Genomic DNA, 25705 nt, shown 5'->3' with positions numbered 1-25705 from the left:
AGTGTTGTCATTGTCCTCATTTTGTTTTGAAAAGAAACTTGTTAGTAATTGTCGCTTTGAAAAATAATTCAGATTTTCGCATTAGCTTTATTTTTACCATTTACACATTAAGAAGGCTGAAAGCAAATACATGCATGTGCATTTGCATTTAGACTATTTGTTGGTTTGATTTAGGACAGTGCATATAGTGTGTGCTCTTTGCTCTTTGTTGAAAGAATGCCATCTCTCTTTCCTTAGTAGCTAGGATTTTCATTTGCAAAAAAGAAGATTAAATGACTGTTTATCATCTTAGATTGCATTTTAGGAATTGTACATCTACATCACGCGGTGAACCTGAAAGGCAAATTTGTTAAGCAATATCAACTATAAAATAAATTTAATGAATCTAACAATGCTTTGGAACCTAACGCACAACATCTAGAAGTCTAGGCTAGAGACGTATTTCGGCGTCGTAAAACCTGGTAATTGTTGTTTTCACTGTTGGTTGGGTGATTCCTCCACTTTGAGATGATAAGTGCTAGTACGGATTGTGCTCCCACGTACCATCGAGTATATTTTGGGAGACCACAATAGGCTTTATCCTTTATCCATAGGAAGCCGTGTCTGCCACCCTATCGATCGCAATGCACTGAACACAACATTCGGGAAGATTGACTGCCGTACCGTAAAAAGTATTCTGCAGTTTTGCAATTGGTTTGGTAATCCCTCTGTCTAGATTTCCATAGCATTCCCTTTCGTTCCTTTTCAGACTCCTTAACAGAAAAGGTCCATCTAAGCACTTGTCACTTCAGGCTCATTAAAACTCGAAGGCGACTGGAGTCATCTTTTGTTTTTTCTCGACTCTTAAAAATTGAAAAAACAAGTTGTCTCAAAGCGTTTAAAATTCATCTAATTCAGAAATATACTTCCCCTTGATTTTTAGTTGATCGAGTAATCCGCAATCGTGGAAGAAAGTCAATTGAAACCCCGTCGTTCGCGGAGGCTTACGAGTCAACCGTCTTTGTCTCCGGAATCAAAACTGTTACGGACAAAGCGAACTTGTTTAACTGGTTCCAAATCCCCTGGTAAAGTTAGAACAAGTGTTCCAACACCATCAGAGACTCCGGTTACTCCAAACATTTCTGGTATCCCTGCCTTTACAGAAGAAGTTCAGCAGCCACCGAAGGATAGTAGCACTGATCCTAGTGTGAGAGTAAACACTTGTGTTACTGAACTAGTCCCATCTACAACTGATTCAGAGGGTGTTACTCCCCAAACATCTGTCGCTGCAGATTCCATACCTTCTTCGGTACCAGAAATATCTTATGGACCAGACGGTCTACCTCTTCCACCTAGTCTGATTGCTATAGAAGAGATTGTGGAGGATCCTCCATCTAGTACTCCATCGCAATTTGGAGTCGGGATCACTCTGTATCCTTCTTCATCAGAAATTAGTCTACCGCCATCAGAAGCTCCTGTAGAATCGCTAGGCAATATTTTGGATAGACTAGAAATGTCTGAACAACCGTCAACATCTAGGACTGTGTCGTCCGACACAGCGACAACAGAACTTCCTGCTGTCACTCCAACAATGTTCGCCGGTATACCATCTATCCCAACTAGTTCTCAATCGCTAGAAGGGGCCCACTCAGGGGCTATTTCGAGAGTATGGTCCGTTCCTGTTTGTTCATCTAGAATAGTATCCAGAAACTCTTATGTTGAGTCTCAGCAAATTGATCCTTCAGGGTATCAATTTGGGCAGACCGGTCCTCAAGGGCAAACCATACCTTTAAGTACCGGATTACTGCCGTATGGGGGGCAGTATACCCTTTCATTATCTCCTCTGGGAGGACAACCATACGGGTGTTCACAACAAAATTCAGGTTATGCTAGAATTACATCTAGCGGTTGGGTACCGATACTAACTCAACAACCAAGAGTTGTATATTCGATGCAACAATGCTTACCTATGTCAAATATACTGACTACGCCAGCTATTGTGATGGTGTCGCAAGTACAAGCGCTGCCTGTTGTATGCCAACCTCAAGTTTCTCAGGTGGTAATGCAACAGCCTCTTGTCCCTGCAACTCAACCACAATCGCCAACTAGTGGAATGACTCATCTTGGTCAAACAGTCAGTATTGGACAACAGCACATGGATTCGCAACCATGGCTGGTGCAATACCAACAACCGCAATTCCAACAGGTATACCAAGGATCTGAGCAACAAATCTTCTTAAATAGTGGGCAATCGTATATTCAAAACGGTCAAAATCAATCATTCTACAATGGTTATGCCCATCAACCTTACCAAAGTTACCAGCATCAAATGCATTATGCTGGTATGTAGAGACCAACTGCTCAGGCGATTCCATCTTATCTTGGGTATGATTCGCCTAACCTGAATCAACAGTTACCCTTCGTGGCAACTTTAGAGTTACCGGATCTAAATCGGTTAACAAACGATCCAATCGCCTACGCCCCTTGGTGGCTGGCAATTCTACATAAACTTCTGTTGGGTCCCTATAATACTAGTGATTACCCCATTAATATTGTAGTTATACCCCTTATTTATATTGTTGTGCCCCTATTACCCCCCATATTGTTATTTCTGTGCCCCATAGAAGCCCCCTATTGTTATTTGTGTGGCTTTATATTATTATTGTTAGGTCAGCTGGATTATATTGTGACTCCTTAGACTCCTATATATAGAAAGGAGGTTTTGTCATTTGTATCATCCAAGAATTGTTCATTTATGTAATGTAAAGGAGGTTGCCCCCTCGAAGAGGCTGAATTCTAAGGCGTGAATTTATCTTTTCTATCTTTTCTTGAGCTGGTTTCATAACATTTGGTATCAGAGCTTTGGATTCTAGGGTTTCGCTGCTCCAAACAGGTCATCGTGGCATTTTTGCTATAACTGTTTTTCTGTGACGTTTCAGAAGTCGCAACAAAAACCCATTTGAGAAGAATTGGCGCTGAACCTTGGGTCCAAATTTCAGAGCTTTTCGCGCGATATTTTCGGAGATATGATCTGAGGAAGTTGGCCTTTTTGCAGACTCCTGAATTACATTCAAAACAGGTGACCTGGGGAAAATCGTCATAACTCTCTCTCTGAGGATCGGATTGAAATTTAATAAAAAGGTAAAGAAAGAGGACGGACTTTATTTTCTTATATGTGTGTTTCAGATTCAAAGGTTGAAACAGTGACTCGTGGCACGTCGTACAAGTTCGCTCTACTGAACCAGTCTAAAAGCAAGTCACTGTGGGAGATTTCACATAACTCTTACTTGGAGAATCCAATTTGGCTCAGACTTGTGGCATTGGAAAGAGGACGCAGAAGGCTACTACAGGTAGCAATTTCAGAACTGGATGATCTAAAATTACAGAGATACATCAGATTCAATATCAGGCTTCTATAAAGTGAAAAAAAGGTGTGTAGTTTTTTTTTAAATTTTTATGTAAGCTTGGTTTAACGGAATTCAAAGGGCATAGTAAAGCATTATTATCGGTAACTGATGCCCCGAGGAAAGAAAATGCAAACACCTAGTAAGGAACCTGAAAGCTCTAGCATGACTCATGAAGAAGAGGAAGAAATGCTACATGATATATCAAAATTACAAGAACAAGTGCAACAAATGTCACGCTCACAAAAGCTAACAGAAGCTAAGATAAGTGGCGTGGAATCTAAGATAAATGGCGTGGAATCTAAGATAAAGGGCATGGAAACTAAGGTGGAGGATTCGATGGTAAATTTGAAGATAGATTTGAAGACAGACATGGAAGAATTGAAGAACTTGCTACAAGAAAGGGTCACTAATGGTGAAAAGGTAGTAAAGGAAACTCATGATGAGAACAAAAGAAATGTTAATCATGATTCCATAGACTCTAATGTTGGATCGAAGACTCACCATGTTCCAAAAATCGATATGAGGAAGTTTGATGGCAAGGATCCCGCCACATGGATATTACAGATGGAGCAATTCTTCGATCTCAATAATGTGCAAAACACACAAAAGGTACGTATGGCAACTTTATATTTGGAACCAAATCAGTTTGTATGGTATCAATGGCTTTGTTCTCGTAAACAATTTATCACTTGGGCAATTTTTACGGAAGAATTGATAGCACATTATGAGGATACAAAAAGCAACACTTTTTTTAGCCAATTGATAAGTCTCAAACAAAAGGGTTCAATAATGGAGCACATTGAGGAGTTCCAAAAATTGAACATAAGGGTAAAAGATATTCCAGAGGAGCATAGGATTGATGTGTTCATAGGGTCTTTAAAGGATAATATCCAACATGATGTGCGCCTTTGGGAACCTGATTCATTAGAGAAGGCATTCAGGTTAGCAAGAAAAATGGAAAGCAAAATTATGGCAACTAGGAAGCATACCACTCACAACTATAAAGATGGAAGTGTTGTTGCCCATAGTCTTCCACAACCTACAAGGTTGACACCACAACAATTGGAAGAAAAAAGAGCAAAAGGGCTTTGTTACAATTGTGATAGCAAATACACAAAAGGTCATAAGTGTGCTGAGAAGAAATTATTCTACATAGATTGTGAAGAGGAAGAAGAAAAGGAGCAAGAAAGGTCAAAAGAAGAGGATATATTCCAGGAACAAAGCCTAGATGAAGAACAAATAAATCCGACCATATCTTGTAATGCATTGGCGGGAATTACCACTCCTCAAACCATCAAGATAGAAGGACAAATCAAGAAGAAAAAGGTAATAGTGTTGATTGATTCAGGAAGCACCCACAATTTTATTCATTGTAGGGTAGCAAAAGAATTGAATTGCTTCCTATATCCAGCACCAGAGTGTCAAGTGATGATTGCAAATGGAGGAACAATAAATTGCTCTGGAAAGTGCCATAATATCAAGCTATCCATGGGAGAATATGTATTGACTAGCCCAATGCTTTCCATTCCAATGGGAGGTGCTGATGTTGTACTAGGAGTCCAATGGCTACAATCCTTGGGTACAATAGCTTTTAATTTTCAAGAACTTTTCATCAAATTTTCTTCGGAAGGAAAGGAAGTTGAATTAAGGGGTATTGCAGGGAAACCAGGAAAGATAATCAGCTCTAATGGTATGACAAAGCTTCTAAAAAAGGAGCAAAGAGGTGTAATTGCACAATTATGTTCGCTAGATGTTTCCACATTGGAATCATCTATTTCTCCAGATCTCCAAAAAGTCTTGGACAATCATTCCAAGGTATTTGAGACTCCCAAAGGTCTCCCACCTATGCGTGATCATGATCATGCTATTCATCTGATTCCAGGAAGTGTTCCTCCAAACATCAGGCCGTACAGATATCCCTATGTCCAAAAAAGTGAAATTGAACGTATGGTTGCAGAAATGCTAGAGGCTGGTATAATTCAACCGAGTCAAAGTTCTTTCTCAGCTCCAGTAGTATTGGTGCACAAGAAGGATGGATCATGGCGCATGTGTCCAGATTATAGGGAGCTCAACAAGCTCACTATTAAAGATAAGTTCCCCATTCCTGTTATTGATGAATTACTGGATGAATTGCATGGATCAATTTACTTCACCAAGTTGGATCTTCGTTCGGGATATCATCAAATCAGAATGAAGATTGAAGACATTCCAAAAACGGCATTTAGAACTCATGAGGGTCATTATGAATTTTTGGTCATGCCTTTTGGCCTTACCAATGCACCTTCAACATTTCAAGGTTTGATGAATTCAATTTTCAAACCATTCCTTAGAAAATTTGTGTTAGTATTTTTTGATGATATACTAATCTACAGCAAGTCTTGGAAGGATCATGTTGAACATGTTGACAGGGTGCTACAACTATTGGAGGAGAAACAATTATATGCAAAAAGATCCAAATGTTTCTTTGGAGTCCAGGAGGTGGAATATTTGGGTCATATTGTATCTCATGAAGGAGTTAAGGTAGACCCTAGCAAAATTAAAGCCATTAAGGAATGGAAAATCCCCACATCCATAAAGCATCTGCGAGGATTTCTTGGGTTGACAGGGTATTATCGCAAGTTTGTTAAGAATTATGGGAGAATAGCAGCACCTCTAACAACATTATTGAAGAAAGATTCATTTTCATGGACTCCGGAAGCAACAAAGGCCTTTGAACATCTTAAAGAGGCAATGTGCCAAGCACCGGTCTTAGCTACACCGGACTTCACAAAAACCTTTATTGTGGAATGTGATGCTTCAGGAAATGGAATTGGTGCTGTTCTAATGCAAGATGAAAGACCCATTGCTTTTGAAAGTCGTCCAATCAAGGGAAAGTTTTTAAGCAAAGCTATTTATGAGAAGGAAATGTTGGCAATACTCCATGCACTTAAGAAATGGCGACCCTACCTAATGGGAAGACACTTCAAGGTAAAAACGGATCATGATAGCCTTAAATACTTTTTAGAACAAAGATTATCCTCTGAAGAGCAACAAAAGTGGGTCACAAAGATGTTGGGTTATGACTTTGAAATCATCTACAAAAAAGGGAAGCAAAATGTGGTGGCAGATGCACTCTCAAGAAAGGATGAGGATGTGGAAGCATTGTTGTGTGCCATTTCTATTATCCAACCAGATTGGATAAACGAAGCAAGGGAGGAATGGAAGAATGACGAAGAAGTGTGGGCACTTATTCGAAAGCTACAACAAGATTCCAGTACTTCTGATACATTTAGCTGGAAAAATGATTCGTTATGGTACAAAGATCGCTTATACCTCTGTAAGAATTCCCAGCTAAAACAAAAGATTCTTATGGAATTGCACACTTCTCCCTTAGGAGGGCACTCAGGATTTTTAAAAACTTACCACAGGGTTAAGAAGGAATTTTTTTGGGATGGCCTTAAATCAGATATTCAAAAGTTTGTGGCGGAATGTTTGGTTTGCCAGCAAAATAAAGTTGAAACAATTAAGACACCGGGTCTATTACAACCTTTATCCATTCCAAGCCAACGTTGGGAGGAGGTTTCAATGGATTTTATCACAGGTTTACCCAAGTCTGAGGGAAAGAGTGTCATCATGGTGGTAGTTGACAGACTTACCAAGTATGCACACTTTTGTGCATTATCACATCCATTTAAAGCCAGTACAGTTTCTACTGCATTTATGGAAACAGTTCAAAAGCTACATGGAAACCCAAAGATTATTGTAAGTGACAGAGATCCCATTTTCACTGGAAATTTTTGGACAGAATTATTTTCTTGTCTTGGTACTCAGTTAGCTCATAGCTCATCTTATCATCCTCAATCTGATGGGCAAACTGAGATAGTAAACAAATGTTTGGAAGGATATCTTCGTTGCTTTGTATCTGATAAACAGACACAATGGGTCAAATGGTTGCCTCTGGCTGAATGGTGGTATAACACTTCCTTCCATACAGCAACAAAAATGACCCCATTTATGGCACTTTATGGGTATCAACCACCATCCATCACATCATATTTAAGAGAAAATTCTAAGGTTCAGGCAGTGGAACATCACATCGAACATCAACAACAAGTCCTCCAACTCTTAAAGGATAACCTCGTGTTGGCACAAAATAGAATGAAACAACAGGCAGATCAACATCGCAGTGAAAGAAGTTTTGATGTAGGTGATTGGGTATTCCTACGGCTACAACCATATAAGCAAATGTCCCTAAAGCAAGCTAAGAAGGATAATAAATTATCACCAAAGTATTATGGTCCGTACAAGGTGTTGCAAAAGATTGGTACTATGGCATACAAATTGGAGCTTCCTGCAGCTTCTCGATTGCACCCAGTTTTCCATGTTTCATGTTTAAAGAAGGTTATAGGTGACAAGCTCCCAATTCAAACAATATTGCCAGAACTTGACGAGGAAGGAAAAATTATATTGGAACCGGAAGCAGTCACAGAAACAAGAACTCGACAGCTACGAAATCGATCAATTTCAGAGTATCTTATCAAGTGGAAGAACTTATCCGCTGAAGATTCCACATGGGAGGATGAGAATTTTATGCAGAAGTATCCAGAACTACTCAAGCGTTGAGGACAACACTTTTTTGAAGGAGAGGGGCATGTTGGGTCCCTATAATACTAGTGATTACCCCATTACTATTGTAGTTATACCCCTTATTTATATTGTTGTGCCCCTATTACCCCCATATTGTTATTTCTGTGCCCCATAGAATCCCTCTATTGTTATTTTTGTGGCTTTATATTATTATTGTTAGGTCGGCTGGATTATATTGTGACTCCTTAGACTCCTATATATAGAAAGGAGGTTTTGTCATTTGTATCATCCAAGAATTGTTCATTTATGTAATGTAAAGGAGGTTGCCCCCTCGAAGAGGCTGAATTCTAAGGCGTGAATTTATCTTTTCTATCTTTTCTTGAGCTGGTTTCATAACAACTTCCATCAAATATTCCTAAATTTAATGGAAATCCGGGTGAGGATCCGTCGAATCATGTGATGACCATTCATCTGTGGTGTTCATCAAACACCCTAAACGATGATTCAATTAGGATTCACCTTTTTCAGAGGACGTTAACTGGTCTGGCAGCAAAATGGTATATCGAATTACCCAGAGCTTCATTTGACAACTTCAGTGCCCTAGCCACAACCTTTTTAACCCATTTTCAGTTACTGATAAGGTACGAAACAGAAACAGAACTTCTTACCAATTTCAAGCAAACAACAACCACTCACATATCCGATCATATTCATGAGTGGCGACGTCATCGTAGAATGGTAAAAACATATGTTCCTGATTAGCTTTTAGCTTAATGGTTTATTAAGTCTTTGTTACCTTCCATTACAGAAGATGTGGCAAAAGGAGGAGTCTTCACCAAAGAGCAAGTTATTGCTCGTGCACAATATTTAGGCTTGATTTATACTCAGTATGGCACGCTCTACGATAAAATCCCTAACGCTCCCAGACCGGAATTTTCGGTCCCCCCTCCTCCTAAATCAAAAAATGACTCTCATGCCGACGACGGTGTGATTGGCACGACAGACATGAAATCGACAAAGGCTACATCTAAAAAGGCCCGTAAGATTTCCAGTCAAAATGTGAAGGAAGAACTTCTCGCCTCAGAAGTAAATGCCATCTCGACTGATAAAGGCAAAGAAACCAAGCAACTAGGAGGCAAGAAGAAAAACAAAGGGAAGAAGAAGAAACGGGAGGAATCATCGCCTGAAAAATCTTCTGCAAACCCTCCTGGAGATAGGAAACCAAGAAATCCGTGCATAATATGTGATGAGGATCATTGGACAAAAGACTGTCCATTTAAAGCTGAGCTTAAAAAATTTTGCAAGAATTCAAAAACCTCAGCAGTATTAACTGATCCATTTCCGAATCCAGGAACAAATCTGGTTGATAGTGGAAATGCTTCCCCGTCTCAAGTGCTGATGTTGTTGGTTTCAAAACAGCAGAATGATGCTTTGATATCAACAAGGAATAAAGATTATGGGAATCCAAAGGTGTCGAACAAAAAGGATAAAGATCAACCTAGTAGTTCGACAATAACTTCGACAGAAGTTGTGCCACCCATCATTTCTGAACTGACAATAAAACCGCCAAAGGGAGTAGTACACAAGTCAACATTTAATCCTCATGCCAGAGCGGCACAACATTATAATATAGTGGAAGATCTAGCCCAATCGCCATCCACTATGTCGACACTTGAGGTACTGCAAAATTGCCCATCCCAAAAGTAGGCTTTATTATCAGCTATCAGTGGGATAGACCCAAAGGATTCTAATCTTGTTTCCTTTAATCATAAAGGATATGATCCTCAGTTACCAACTCAACTAGCTTTCCTCATTCAAGTGAAAGCCCTCAACAAAACTGTTCATCGAACAATTATTGATGAGGGGGCATCTACATGTATTATGTCGATGTGTTGCTGGAAAACTTTAGGATCTCCAACCTTTTCGAGGTCTTAAACAACATTAAAAGCATTTGACGGATGAACATATACCCCATATGGTATTGTAAGTAACTTGCAAGTTGAACTAGGAGGGAAAATAGTGGAAATAGATGTCGAAGTAATCGACGGAAACCTCGATTACAACATCCTACTGGGAAGTGTTGGATACCTATACCAATAGGTTTCATATTTCATGATTGGCAAGAGAAAGTCCAAATATGCTCTGCTTTGATATCACAAAGATCCCATATTTCCTAGAGAGCAAGAGGTGTGTAAAATGTTTCAATGTTGATGATCTTATTTCAATTTTGATGGATGATCCAACAGTTTAATCTGGGTCATGCCATGTTTTCAATTTTCTGCTATAGACTAGAGAAAGAAGTCTGTCCAAACCGCTTAATCTTGGCAGACAACTAGTTCAGGAAGAGAAGAAAAGGCTCCCAACAGCTTAATCTGGGACCTTGGAAGAAATAAGGGTAGAAGTAGATAGAAAAAGCAAAAGAAAAAGCCAAAGAAAAGAAAAGGCAAGTAAGGGTTTGCAAGTCCAAATGCACCCTCCAAGAAGAAATAAAAATGCTAGGTAAGTAGCTGGGTAGGTAGTTGGGGTTGCAGAAAGGTTATCCCTATCATTGCAAGAATGGTGATGGTGGGCAGCAAAGCAAAAGATTACAGCAGGAAGCATGACTAATTTCCCTCATTCCCCTCCAATTTCATTTCTAACATTCCCCCATCAGCTTAGATTCATGGAAAAGACTAAGGTTTCATGGTGGTTCTTAATCTTTAAGAAGCCACATTTCTTGTCTAAAGATCTTTTCATTTTGATCTACTCTTAAAACCAAGTTTGTTTCATATAAACTTAATGGTTTCTCCCTCCACTTACCCCCTCCTCCATACTAACACTAACCCTACTATATAAATCCCTTATATCGCCTTTTTCCCTAATATTACTAACACCAAGGTGTATAAATCCCAAAATCTTATAAATACCCACCCCCTTGGCATTATAGCCAATAAAGTCTCGAGTCAGGGATCAAATGACACCAGGTCATGTTGATGAACCTATGCCAACTACCCCTTCCCCTTCATGAGCTAATTCCTCTATTTCACCCCCTTTGCACATAAAAAAAAACCCCTAAAAGGCCTAAAGTCCCACCTTTACCCGCTTCAATGAACAAAAGACATGAAAAACCCACCTTCCGCTCTATAACCAAGGTTAGCGCATGTAAATTGTTTTTTTGAAATACCTTGGAAATTCGTTCAAAACATGTTTTTATGCCTCCGCCCGATTCCGTATACACTGCCCATGTCACCTCCCCGATGACCGTTAGATCAGGCCCTCCAGATCCGACGGCCCTGAACGCGTCGGAGTCCTTCCGACGTCCGACAGTTATGTGTACTATCCCCCTGTCACGTCAGTCATCCGACCACCGTCCGATTAACCTCTGCAGATCTAACGGTCACCATGACGTCGGAGCTCATCCGTTGCCCGAAACTTATCTCCCGACGTCCGTATTTTGAGTACGTCACTCCGCTGCCACGCGCCCTCATCACAATGAGTCGGAGGTACAACTGACAGATACCGCCCCCGTACAGGAAGTGGTGCGATACGAAACCACTGTCGGTTTCTGGTTTCCCATCCCGCTCGCTTACGTCCTCGCCGCGTCAGCAACATGTCAGCGCTCCGTCACCCAGGTACGCTGTCTCGTCATTCCCTTGTCCTGCCATTGGTCCACCTGTCCTGCCATCTCACTGCCCCTGTGGACCAACCAGACCCCGCCACGTCACCCGATGACGTCAGCATGACGTCATCTGACCTTGACCCCACCAATGACGTCATGCTGATGTCATCGCAAAAAGGCGCCAAAGTATTAAAAATCTATATTATGGCCAAAAATCGCGTTTTTACGTTCTTTTTCACTCATTCGTCATTATTTCTGCCTCATGCGCTCGCGTCCAAGTTTGCTGTCAACCTGCTAAATCGACCAGGAGACCTCCGGAGTACGAGTCCAACCTGCATCTGCGACCTTTGCTCACTGTTTTACCAGGTATTCTTCATCATTTGTCCTCTGTGCGCCTGCAATTCTCTATAAATCACTCCGAAGGCTTAAAGAACATTAAAACTTATGAATTCACCACTGGATTCCTCTGCATAGCTTTTAATTTCCAACTACCACCTCGAAAAACACCAGCCGAGCTTTGTTCTACCTACATTCTGTTGAAAAACTAGGTTCTGTCTGCGCAATCGCGGCAGGCTCAGTTAAACCAAATTTCACCATTGAGAGAGACAAGGAAAAGCCAAACATTGGTCCTAGTTGCTATAAATAGTGTTTAAACTGCTGTAGACTCTGCATTCACCCTTTTCCTCAGACATTTTCATTCTTTGCAAAGAGAACTCTGGTTGTGTTACTCTGCATAGTAACACAGTCCTTGAAGAAACAGAAATCCTAAAGGAGAACAATGGACCCCCTGTAGCTCCTATAGCTCTCAATGTAGCTCCCCTGAATGCCCCTAATAGAACATTGGACACAAGAGCATTAGCAGACCTGGACTACAAGATATCAGAGGAAATGTTGGACAAAAGCAGGTTCCATTTACAAATCCTAAATGAAATAAAGATCAAACATGAGAGGGGGACAGACATCCTGGGAATTTGGGATTCATTTCTCCCAATATTCAAGCTTCCTCAGGTTAATCAATTCCCTGAGCTTATCCACTTAGTTGCTGACCACTATGATGCATCCCAGAGGGCAGTGCTGGACTCTTCAGGCTCAATTCTGTTCCTCATTACCCCCGAAGCCATCAGGGAGATGTTGCAGTTCGAGACAGATCAAAAGTTGGTTCCTCTATCATTAGCTGATTTAATAGTACAGGGAGCCAGGATAACAGAGGCACAAATCACAAAGCTTAATCAGATTTTCATCAAAGCTGATACTGTGCAAATTCCTCCCATCCATTATGTCTACCTCAACCAGTTGGGCTTAGACCTTGTTGACATGATCAGTCCCATCTTGGGATATGATTCAGTGGAGTATGTGGATGAAACTGTTCTACAAATGATGCTTATGTTTTCCCCAGGAAAGAAACCAATCTACTATGATTATGCCACATACATATCAGATAAGATGCATGAGCAGTTGATGAATCTGTCAAGAGAAAGGGTATTTAAATACACCTCTTACCTATATCATCTGCTCCTATACTTCCAGCATGATAAGTTCTCCTTCCCAAAGAAGAGAGAAGATGCACAGGGCAATCTGAGATCAGTAGTGTATTGGACATCTGTTTTTCACATAGTGAGCTATTCTCCATACACCTACTGCGAATTTATTGATCTTTTCATCCATCCAGCCTTGACTCTACTGTTGGGTTCACCTCCTCCCAGATTGACAGACGAAATGCAAAGACTCCTGCATTTATCAAAAGCATACAGTATTGGGGATTGGTATTTCTACCAACACCACACCATTATCAGACTATATGGGTGTGAGTTGCCCCCATTTAAACTACCTAGATTTGTGCCTATGAGGTTACTTGCCTTGGAATACTTCAGGCAGTTTGGTTATGTGGATATGCTCCACTTTTCAGGAAAAGGTAAGAAGGCACAGTTAAAAATCAGAAATCAACTTGGCCATTTACTTCTCAATGAGAGGGATGAAGGGTGGAGAGAGGCAGATAGAATACTTGGGTGCCTTGGTCTCAAATACAGCTTCATATGGAAACCCTATGACCCCAACAACTTCATTACAATGAGGAGGCTCAAATACAAATTATCTGCTTATGGTCATTATAGCCTTCCTAACTTAGAAAAATATGCCAACCAAAGCAAGTGGAGAAGAGGAACTTTAGAAGAAGATGTGACCCAAGAAGAGCTTAATCAAAGAGCTCTAAGAAACCTCAAGAAGATGGCTGACCTTGAGTTTTATTCACAGGTCACCTCACTGCCAAGCACACAAACTGGAGCAGCAGCGTCCTCCTCAACTGCCCAACATCAAGCTACAAGAACTGGTGAAAACATCGCAGGAAAAGGCAGAGAGATGGAGCAGGAACAGCAGGAACGGCAGGAACAGCAGGAACAGCAGGAACAACAGGAACAGCAGGAACAACAACTAAAACAACAGTAGCAAGCAGAAGGGCTGCAGCAAGGGCAGCAAGAAGAATCAGAACAGCAAGATCAACAACATCAAGAAGAACAAGGGCAGGAGCAGTCTGCCCAGCAAAATAAAACAGTGGAGACTCCTCAGACCACTAAAATAACGGTGCCTACAAGACAAGACACTACATTTGATGCCTCGGTCCTCCAAACTCCTCAAAAGGAGGATACATTTGTCTTTAGAAAAAGGGACAGAGAGACTCCCCTGACATCCTCGATAGACCAAGGAGAGAAAAGGCAGAGACTCAATGATTTTCCAGAGGATGATATAGCAATAAGAGAGGCATTGGGCATGGGCCCACCCAGCAGAGAAACTTCAGCAAGTTCCTTCCAGCAGGAACAAGACAGGACCATGGGAGGGGAGGTCAGCTCCTCCAGCCAGCAGAAAGAAGGACAAGTAAGCATCAAGCAGCAGTTTATAGACATTAAGAGGAGAAGTGATCCTATCAAAGTACAACTGTATAATCACTTGCTAAACATGGCTCCTTCCAATCAGCAGAGACTTATGTCTGCTTTTGATGTAAGTGAAGGCAAATTGACAATGAGTCACTTTATGCCTACGGCACTTCGGCCACAATCCACTGCTGATTATCTTAGGACCAACCTAGAGGTCCTTGCCAAAGACATACACCCTATGGACAAAATTGAGCTGCATAAGCAAACTGGAGAAATGGTGTATGCTTCATTGGCCGACAAGACTTTAGACAATTACAAATTAACAAGCAGTCTGAATGCCACAGCTTCCCAGCTAGAACTGGAGAGGGCCTCTTCTCAGGCCAAAGACAACAGGATAAGAACCCTGGAGGAAATCATTATAGAAATTGGGCACAATCCCAATGACATCAAAGGGATACAAGAGATCCTGAAACTTAGAGATGCTGACATGGCTGCACTAAGAAAGAAGATCAAAATTCCAGCCACTATCCATCCACAGACTGATGAGGTAGCAAAGCAAAGGTATGAGCAGGATTCTACTGCCCTGCTAATTTCAATTTACAAAGAGCTTGTGAAAGCACAAGAAAAATTGGGGCAATATGAATCTACACAAGCACCTCTACAAGCATCATTAAAACAAGCACAAGAAGGGCAGACATCTCAGCCCTCTCCTCAAGTCATCAATCTTGAGGAGACTATTCCTACTACTGTGCCTCCACCTCAGCAGGCTGAACAAACAGCCACATCTACTTCAGCAGCACCCATCAGCACAGATCAGAGCCTAGATATGCAGAAGCTAAAGAATGAAATACAAATTTTGGAAGCCCAGATGACAGAGCTGAATGAAACTAAGGAAAAGCTGGCCAAGGTAAATGAAAGGCATGATAAGACAAAAAGAGAAGTGGGAGAAAAGGCCAAGGAAATCAAAGCTCTTAAAGACAGGATCAAGGAGCTTGAGAATGAGCTCAAGCTAGATAAAATCATATCTGAGATCAGAGCAATGATATGGTCCAATATTGGTAAATCCATCAACAACCAATGGCCATATATCGAGACAATCCATGAGCAACTAGAGCTCATCCCAAAGGCACAGAAGGAAATCCGAACATCAAGGGCCTTATTAGGAAATATGCCTGAAGTTGCTACAAGAATGATCAATGTGCTTAACCACAAAACAAGTTCTCAGTTAGCCACCATTGGAATCACAAATAGAACTGAGACCATTCAAATGATCAAGAGGGTTCTTACTCTTAGAAATCTGGTGCAGACATTGGACAGAAGAACCCAGGATATGCAGACAGAGGTAAATAGGTTCATGGAGAAGTTTCAGGTGTTGCAGAGTAGAGGACTCCCTAGCTTACTGAACAGCGGAGGGAGATTATTCACCCATGAACAGTATGCTAAAAGAATAAATGTTTTTGCCTCAGCACAGGTCAATGAGAAGGCCAGCACTTTAGAAGACACAGGGCCTATTACAGGACAGATTTTCTATAGTAAGATAGAAAATCTACTTTTTATAATGAATGAAATTAATCATTTGTTTGATGTAGCCCCAAATTTTTTCAAATATACAGAAGCTGAAGAGACAATGGAGGCCATCCTCAAGCATCAGCTCCCTACACAGGAATGGTGGACAGATGCAATACACAGAATTTTGTAATCAGTAAAGCATTCACCAAATTTCTGTTTTATTACAATTTTTTTATATAAAAAGCACAGTTCAGCAAAGTCAGCATGCAGCATAAATCAAAGCTGAGCCAACTCAGCGGATGTAGCGGCCAACAAAGCAGGAAAAGAGAAACACAGCTGGCAAACCCGAGAACGCACTGCGCAGCCAAAAATAAATGCGTATCTCCGGAATTAAAACAGAGTAATGCAACCGACTCAGTAAGTCTCAAAAGTCAAAACAATCCTCTGACAGACATAAAGGGCATTTACGCTGCATTTAAAATTGTAATAACTCCTTGCCTACTTTCTGAACGTAATAATGTAGATATTTTCTCTCTCAGATGACTCAATGCCTGAGATATTTTGTATACATTTCTATAAAGTCCCCTTCGCATAAGATTGCAAGGGTTGTTGTTGATTTCTCCTGAAGAAGTTCTGATGCTGTAATCCTTTTCAGAAGTTAATAGAGCAAAGCAATGGAATTTCTCGGATTTCTGAGGTGTTGGATGCATTCTGGTGTCTGTTGATAACTACTGGATCCCTGTGTATTTCATCATACAATAAGTCTCTGTATCTCTCTCTGTTATTCAGTTGTTTGTTAAAATCCATATATGTCATCTGTTTCAATACTAAACAACAAGGAAAAAGAATAGCTTTCAGGATTTATTCAGTGAGTAACCTGAGTTCAATCTGCGTTGTTTATTAATGTTTTCTTCAGCTGTAATCTAGTTAAGTGTAATTCTTAAATGCTGCACTTGTGGAATACATCTATCACAGTGACCTTTGTCACAGGAATTCAAGTTTTGCTCCTGTGCAGTTCACTTTCATCCACCAGCTCAATAGAAAATTCTTAATTGCTTTCTGTTGGTCAACATACATAACCATTTGATCTAGTTTGTCTGTTTAAAATACACAATAGGCCCTGCAGTTTGAGCACCACCAAACCAGCGTATCAGATCATTTCACAACTTCAGACTCCATTGCCCAATGGTATTATACTTTCTAAACACTGCATCATAAGACTTCAAAGAAATCCTTCAACCAAAAACATAAACCAAAAACCTGAGCACAATAGCTAGCCTAAAACACCATCATAACAGAGACAAATCCTAAAGAGAGAGCCCTCTCTGGTTGCAGTTAGGCTAGGAACTGTAACCAAAAGATTGGTTAGTGGTTACCCCGGCCGTATTCCCTTGGGAGTCATAGGGAACAACCTGGGTGTTAACATAATTGGCGACTCCACTGGGGACCTTTAGATTTTGTTATTACTATCTATCTTCCAAAGCCATCATCAAGCCCGAAACCAGCCAAGAGGCCTTAGAATTGTTTCTGTACCACAGTCACAGCTTTAGGGAAGAGCTAGATAGGGAATCTTCATCTTAACTTTGAAACATATATAGCCATTTCAAAATCTTTATCCAGTCCTTGCATACATAAAAAACTTCCTATAAAATTCCTGAAAAAATAGTTGGAAACTGGCTCCTAAGAAAAATCCTCGGCACACTAGGGCAAATCCTGACCCTAATCCACCCATCGTTGTTGATAACCCAAATACCATCCGAAAAAACATCAGGAAGCAACAAAAACAGGACCAGCCTGCCATTTTGACCTCGATTGCAGACTTTCCTAACCTTTCTACTCCACTTAAAGTCCTCTTTAGGTCTGTCCCAGGTTCTCCTAGTTCACCATCAACATCTCAAAGTCCTCCTCATTCACCTTCTTCCGCTGCACATACTCCTTTAACCACTTTCCCACTAGCCATTCATCCCATTAATCCTGTTATACCAGTGATCCCTGTTGTCCCGCTTGTTCCTATCAACCCTCTAAATCCCATAAATATGGCTAACAGGTATGCACCTCTGCAGATACCAGCTAATGCTGCAGCTTTACCTCAAGATTATCAAAGCAAAATCTCATATTTTGACTCCAATGGCTCTCTAACAGTTGTCCAGCATGCCAAGAAGATGCAAGACCATTTTGAGACCTATGAAATAGATGATGACAGTGTCCGAATGAGGATGTTTGTTCAAAGCCTTACCGGGGATGTAAGAACTTGGTTCAGATCCCTGAATGCAAACTCCATTGCAACTCCCAATGATCTATATCAAGCCTTTACTACCAGATGGGAGAAGAAGAAAGATCCCCTGCACATACTTGCTGAATATGAAACAATCAAGAGAGGTCCACAAGAGACCGTTTTGGAGTATTGTGCTAGGTTCAACAATGTGTACAATGCAATACCACAAAACCTAAGACCTCCTCCTGATCTGGCCTTGTACAAATTCCCTGATGGATTTGATCCTGACATGGCATATCAGTTGAAGGAAAGAGAACCTGAAACCCTTGAAGATGCCCAAAAGGCTGCTGTCACAGTGGAGGCAAACCTGATTGCCAAAAGGAACAGGGCAAGGTTAGAAAAGAGAAGCATATACAAAGAAGAACCTACAGCCCTTGATCAAAAACTTGATGCAATACTTAATGGTATGAAGAGATTGGGTGATAGGGTAGAATCGGTTGAGAGAAAAGCATCATGGGAAGCACCACAAAACAATCCTCCTAGGAATCCAAATTTTAGGAGAAACCCAAACCCAAATATTGGCAAGGCCAGTGCTGACCAAGACATAAGACCCCCTTTCCAAGAAAATTATGCAGAAACTTCAACACCAACTGAGCCCAATGAAGATCCTGAGATTAATTTAATAGGTCTGGATGGTAAAAGCCAAGTTTTTCTAACACAAGAAGATCATGAGGATGATGAAAGTAAACTATTCCAAACTAAATCAGGTGAATCCTTTGATTTCAAGCAAGGCTATGACACCGCAGTATATGAAGTCCATAAACAATATAAGCTAAGGAGCAGAACGGTAAATATTAACCAGCCTGAAAAGAAAAAGGATAATCAGCAGCCCGAAAGAGTCACAGGCACAGAATCTGGTGACAAAATAAAATCACATACACAAGAAGTGATTGTTGAAGAGATCATTGAACCATTGCCACCACAACAACAGCCTTTGGCAGCCTCATCCTCATGCTCTAATCTAAACTCTATTCCTCATGAAATGGGTGAAAAGGGCAAGTCTCAAAGTCAAGATGAAAACCAACAGGAAGACTTAATCAACAAAGAAAGGACTGTTATCCATAACCCCAAAACCCAATCTGATAAACCTTTTGACTTAGGTACAGAAATTGGCAAACTAAAGATAGCCATTCCCCTCTCAGAATTAGCTAAGCATGACATCTATAAACGACAGATCAAGAAATCTCTACAACTTACTAGTAGCAAAGATGATGTCAATGTGCTGGATGACACTCCTGAATTGTTGTTTGGTCCAGAAGTGGATGGAAAAACAGTAGTTACAGGAGTATTACCTTTTTATGTTAGCTTACACATCCATGACAAGGTACTACACAATGCAATGTTTGACTCAGGTGCATCTCACAACCTTATGCCAAAAGCTGTCATGGAAAGACTGAACCTAGACATAACAAGACCATATAAGGACCTGTTTTCTTTTGACTCCAGCCAAGTCAAATGCCTAGGGCTCATAAAAGATTTATGTGTGTCCTTGGTTCAATACCCAAATAAGACAATCCTAATGGATGTGGTAGTTGCTGACATCCCACCTAAATATGGGATGCTGTTATCAAGATCATGGGGAGCCAAACTCCAAGGCTCCTTGCAATTAGATATGTCATATGCCACCATCTCTGTCTTTGGGCAACCAAAAAGACTTTACAGGGAAACACTCATGAAGTACATGGTCAGCAGTGAAGAAAAGCCTCAAAATTTCCCAATATATGCTGTCCATTCAGACATAGACTCCTTCATTCTCTTCAATGACAGCGCAAGCCTCTCAAACAATGATATTGGGACTAACAAATTCTTGCAAGAACAAAACATTAATCAAGCAAGTAGCACCCACAAAACATCAATCAGTTCAACAATAGACATCATCCCTCCTCTAGTTGTCAAAGATTGTCAAACAAGTGATGAAACTGTCCTAGAAAACAAGCTGGAAAAGAAACCCCAACTCCTGCTTACATTGCCATCCCATGAACAGATTGTTAAACCTCCTTTTCAGCAAGATATCCTGTGGGTCCTAGAATTTGATGGCTCAGTTAACAAGTTAGGGGCAGGAGCTGGAGTTTGGATACATAACAAAGGGAAAAACCATGCAGAAGGCAGGGCCTATAGATTAAATTTTAGATGCACTAATAACATGGCAGAATATGAAGCTCTGTTACTAGGTCTCAAGCTAGCAAAATCATTACAAGCTCCTAGGCTCTCCATCATGGGAGATTCTGATCTAGTGATTCAACAAGTGAAAGGAAGCTTTGTCACCAATGACAGAAGATTGAGGTCCTACAGGTCTGCTGTAATTGAAATATTGGAGACCTTCTCGGAGTTCTTTATCACAAAAATTTCAAGGGGCCACAATCTCCACGCACACAGTTTGGCAACATTTGCCAGCACCTTCAAATTCCCACTAGAACCCAACAACTGTTTCACAGCCGAGGTCAGATACAGACCTTCCATCCCAAACAATGTTAAGGATTGGCAAGTATTTGAGAATGACAAGCAAATAAACCATTTCTTGACCCTGCAACATGAATTTGCAGGATTAAATATTGACATTGAAACAGCAAGTCAATCACAAATACTTGAAACAGCAAGTCAATCACAAATACTGTTTCAGGAAACCAATCATCCAATATCACCTAGAACAGCAAAGCAAATGTTAAATCCAACTATCTTCAACAAGGAAACCATTCAGCGAATTCACCAAATCAGTGGTGAAGAGGTAGCTAATGTTGAAGAGGAAATCATTGAATTAAAAGACAACTTTCTCCCAACAGGCCTTACTCCATTAGAAGACATCTTTGATTCGAATGATATCCCCAGAAAACCAAAAATGCAGCCCTTGAATGCAGCCATTGAAGAATGCAACATAGGTACATCTGACAAACCCAAAATAATCAAATTATCTGCATCTCTACCGCCTCACCAAAAGCCTAAATACATTGACCTCTTTAAAGAGTTCCAAGATGTCTTCGCATGGAGTTATGAGGACCTAAAGTCCTATGACACCTCTGTTATCCAGCATACCATCCCTCTCAAGCCTGATCAAAAGCCCTTTAAACAAAAATTGAGGAGAATCAATCCTATGCTTCTCCCAGCAATGGAACAAGAAGTACAAAAAATGTTTAAGGCAGGCATCATAGCACCAATTAGATTCTCCGAATGGATCTCCAACTTAGTCCCTACAAGAAAGAAGACCGGTGAAATTAGGCTGTGTGTGGACTTAAGGAATCTGAACCAAGTATCCCTCAAAGACAACTATCCCTTACCTAAGATGGATCATATTCTCCAAAGAGTGGTAGGAGCCTCAAGGATTTCATTACTTGATGGCTTCTCAGGTTTCAATCAAATCCTAGTACACCCTGAGGATCAAGACAAAACGGCATTTACAACCCCATGGGGAACTTTCAAGTATGTTAAAATGCCTTTTGGGTTGAAGAATGCTGGGGCAACATTTCAAAGAGCAATGGACATTGCTTTTGCGAAGGAGATTCATGATTTCCTTGTCATTTATTTGGATGACCTCACACCTTTTTCCAAGTCTGACCAAGAACATTTGAGACATTTGAGACAGATCTTCCTTACATGTAGGAAATATGGAATTTCGTTGAATCCCAAAAAATCCCTGTTTGGCCTAGAGGAAGGTAAACTATTGGGCCACATCATCTCTAAAGATGGCATAAGAATTGATCCAGATAGGATACAAGCGATCCTACAAATGCCCCACCCAAGAAATATAAAAGAATTGCAAGGATTCTTGGGAAAAATCAACTTCTTAAGGAGATTTATTCCAAATCTGGCCGAGTTGATCAGATTGCTTAACAACATGTTAAAGAAAGATTCAAAGGTCAAATGGACTGTTGAAGCCAAGCAAGCCTTTGAAGGAATAAAACTGGCCCTTACCCAAACTCCGGTGCTGACCAATCCTCAGTTTGACAGAGAATTCATTATCTTCTCTTTTGCCTCCCAGCATACTATTGCTGCTGTTTTATTACAGAAAGATGACCAAGGGAATGAGAAGCCTATTGCCTTCTTCAGCAGGGCTCTTAGAGATGCCCCTCTAAAATATCAAATTATGGAAAAACAAGCATATGCTTTGGTTAAGGCCATTAAAGACTTTAGGATTTACATCCTTTATTCCCATGTTGTGGCTTATGTACCAAGCCCTATTGTCAAAGACATTCTCACCCAAGAAAACTTAGAGGGCAGAAGAGGAAAATGGATTGCCAGCATACTAGAATTTGACATTGAAATAAAACCTACAAAGCTAATAAAAGGGCAAGGCTTGGCCAAATTAATGACAGAAACAAATTTCCAAGCCCTAGATATCAATCAGCTGGACAGCGAAACAGAGCTGGCGACTCCAAAGATCAATGTAGCCTTTGAACAATCTCCTTGGTACTCTGACATCTGTTATGTATTACAAAACCTGTGTGCTCCCCCAGGACTGTCCAGGACTAAGTGTAGGTTCTTAAAAATGAAAACATCAAGATTTTGTGTGATGGATGGAAATTTACTTTGGAAAAACCATGAAGGTATATTGCTGCACTGTTTAATTGAAAATGAAACTAACAAAATCATGGAAGAATTTCATGCAGGTCATTGCGGCGGACATTTGTACTGGAAGTCCACTGTGGACAAAATACTGAGGGCTGGCTATTACTGGCCCACCATGTTCTCTGACATCAAGAGATTCACCACCTCATGTCACAAATGCCAACTGTTTGAGGGCAAAAGACAGTTGCTGCCACTTCCCTTAAGGCCCATTGCAACAGAGAGACCTTTCCAACAATGGGGTTTGGATTTCATTGGGGAAATTCATCCCTCATCTTCAGGCCAACACAGATGGATTCTAACTGCAACAGACTACTTCACCAAGTGGATTGAAGCCGCCCCATGCAGACAAGCAAATGATTCAGTAATCATTCAGTTTTTGGAAAACAATATACTGGCTAGATTTGGCTGTCCAGACAAGATAATAACAGACAATGCTGCTGCCTTCAGATCCAAGAAGATGGTGAACTTCTGCCATAAATTTCATATTACTCTGGGCCATTCTACTGCATACTATCCCCAAGGAAACGGCCTTGCTGAATCATCAAACAAGAGCTTAATAAATATCATAAAGAAGGTGCTGGAAGAGAACAAAAGGAATTGGCATAAGAAACTAGTCAATGCTTTATGGGCAGATAGACTAACAACAAAAAGATCAATTGGGACCAACCCATACGAGTTAGTTTATGGATTAGAAGCCAAATTTCCTTCATCACTAGGAGTGCCTGTTATGAAGCTTCTCCAAGAGAGTCAAGCAGAGCCAAATGATATGCAAAGAAGGATCAATCAGATAATCTGCTTACAGCAAACTAGGGAACAAGTTTTCAGCAGAGTTCAGATATTACAAGAAAAATTAAAAAAGGCCTTTGATAGAAGAACTAAGGCAGAAGATTTCAGCATTGGTGATAAAGTCCTCAAGTGGGATGCAAGGAGAGAAGAAAAAGGAAAACATGGGAAATTTGATTCCCTTTGGAGAGGACCATTTGCTGTCCAAGCAGTACAGGGTAACAACACTTACTTCCTTAAAAGTCTGACTGAAACTGACTTGGATGAAGGTCCTGTCAATGGCAGGATGCTGAAGCACTATTTTGACTATTCCCCATGAATGGAATCTAAGGATCCCTTGTATATATGCAGATGTACATATTATTTTCTGTTTAGATTGTAAAATGCAGTTTTCTAAGTGATTCATCAACCAGCAAAAGGCAAATAGAATCAGAGGTCTTCCAAGAAAGAAGCACACAATTTTGATACATCAAAACAGCAAATTTCAAGATTGGTATGGGTAGTCAAAGAGCAAGGCAATCTGACCTGCTGTTCTTGGTCTTTCAAAAGAAAAACCATCCCCATGTGGAGCCACTGTTGGATACCTATACCAATAGGTTTCATATTTCATGATTGGCAAGAGAAAGTCCAAATATGCTCTGCTTTGATATCACAAAGATCCCATATTTCCTAGAGAGCAAGAGGTGTGTAAAATGTTTCAATGTTGATGATCTTATTTCAATTTTGATGGATGATCCAACAGTTTAATCTGGGTCATGCCATGTTTTCAATTTTCTGCTATAGACTAGAGAAAGAAGTCTGTCCAAACCGCTTAATCTTGGCAGACAACTAGTTCAGGAAGAGAAGAAAAGGCTCCCAACAGCTTAATCTGGGACCTTGGAAGAAATAAGGGTAGAAGTAGATAGAAAAAGCAAAAGAAAAAGCCAAAGAAAAGAAAAGGCAAGTAAGGGTTTGCAAGTCCAAATGCACCCTCCAAGAAGAAATAAAAATGCTAGGTAAGTAGCTGGGTAGGTAGTTGGGGTTGCAGAAAGGTTATCCCTATCATTGCAAGAATGGTGATGGTGGGCAGCAAAGCAAAAGATTACAGCAGGAAGCATGACTAATTTCCCTCATTCCCCTCCAATTTCATTTCTAACATTCCCCCATCAGCTTAGATTCATGGAAAAGACTAAGGTTTCATGGTGGTTCTTAATCTTTAAGAAGCCACATTTCTTGTCTAAAGATCTTTTCATTTTGATCTACTCTTAAAACCAAGTTTGTTTCATATAAACTTAATGGTTTCTCCCTCCACTTACCCCCTCCTCCATACTAACACTAACCCTACTATATAAATCCCTTATATCGCATTTTTCCCTAATATTACTAACACCAAGGTGTATAAATCCCAAAATCTTATAAATACCCACCCCCTTGGCATTATAGCCAATAAAGTCTTGAGTCAGGGATCAAATGACACCAGGTCATGTTGATGAACCTATGCCAACTACCCCTTCCCCTTCATGAGCTAATTCCTCTATTTCACCCCCTTTGCACATAAAAAAAAACCCCTAAAAGGCCTAAAGTCCCACCTTTACCCGCTTCAATGAACAAAAGACATGAAAAACCCACCTTCCGCTCTATAACCAAGGTTAGCGCATGTAAATTGTTTTTTTGAAATACCTTGGAAATTCGTTCAAAACATGTTTTTATGCCTCCGCCCGATTCCGTATACACTGCCCATGTCACCTCCCCGATGACCGTTAGATCAGGCCCTCCAGATCCGACGGCCCTGAACGCGTCGGAGTCCTTCCGACGTCTGACATTTATGTGTACTATCCCCCTGTCACGTCAGTCATCCGACCACCGTCCGATTAACCTCTGCAGATCTAACGGTCACCATGATGTCGGAGCTCATCCGTTGCCCGAAACTTATCTCCCGACGTCCGTATTTTGAGTACGTCACTCCGCTGCCACGCGCCCTCATCACAATGAGTCGGAGGTACAACTGACAGATACCGCCCCCGTACAGGAAGTGGTGCGATATGAAACCACTGTCGGTTTCCGGTTTCCCATCCCGCTCACTTACGTCCTCGCCGCGTCAGTAACATGTCAGCGCTCCGTCACCCAGGTACGCTGTCTCGTCATTCCCTTGTCCTGCCATTGGTCCACCTGTCCTGCCATC

This window comes from Pinus tabuliformis, chromosome 2_1 (genome assembly GCF_031772625.1).
Source record: "Pinus tabuliformis cultivar Carrire ecotype Pingquan chromosome 2_1, CPIR1, whole genome shotgun sequence".
NCBI classification, from domain to species: Eukaryota; Viridiplantae; Streptophyta; class Pinopsida; order Pinales; family Pinaceae; genus Pinus; species Pinus tabuliformis.
The sequence above is the reverse complement of the archived record's forward strand: the minus strand, read 5'-3'. Positions refer to the sequence as shown.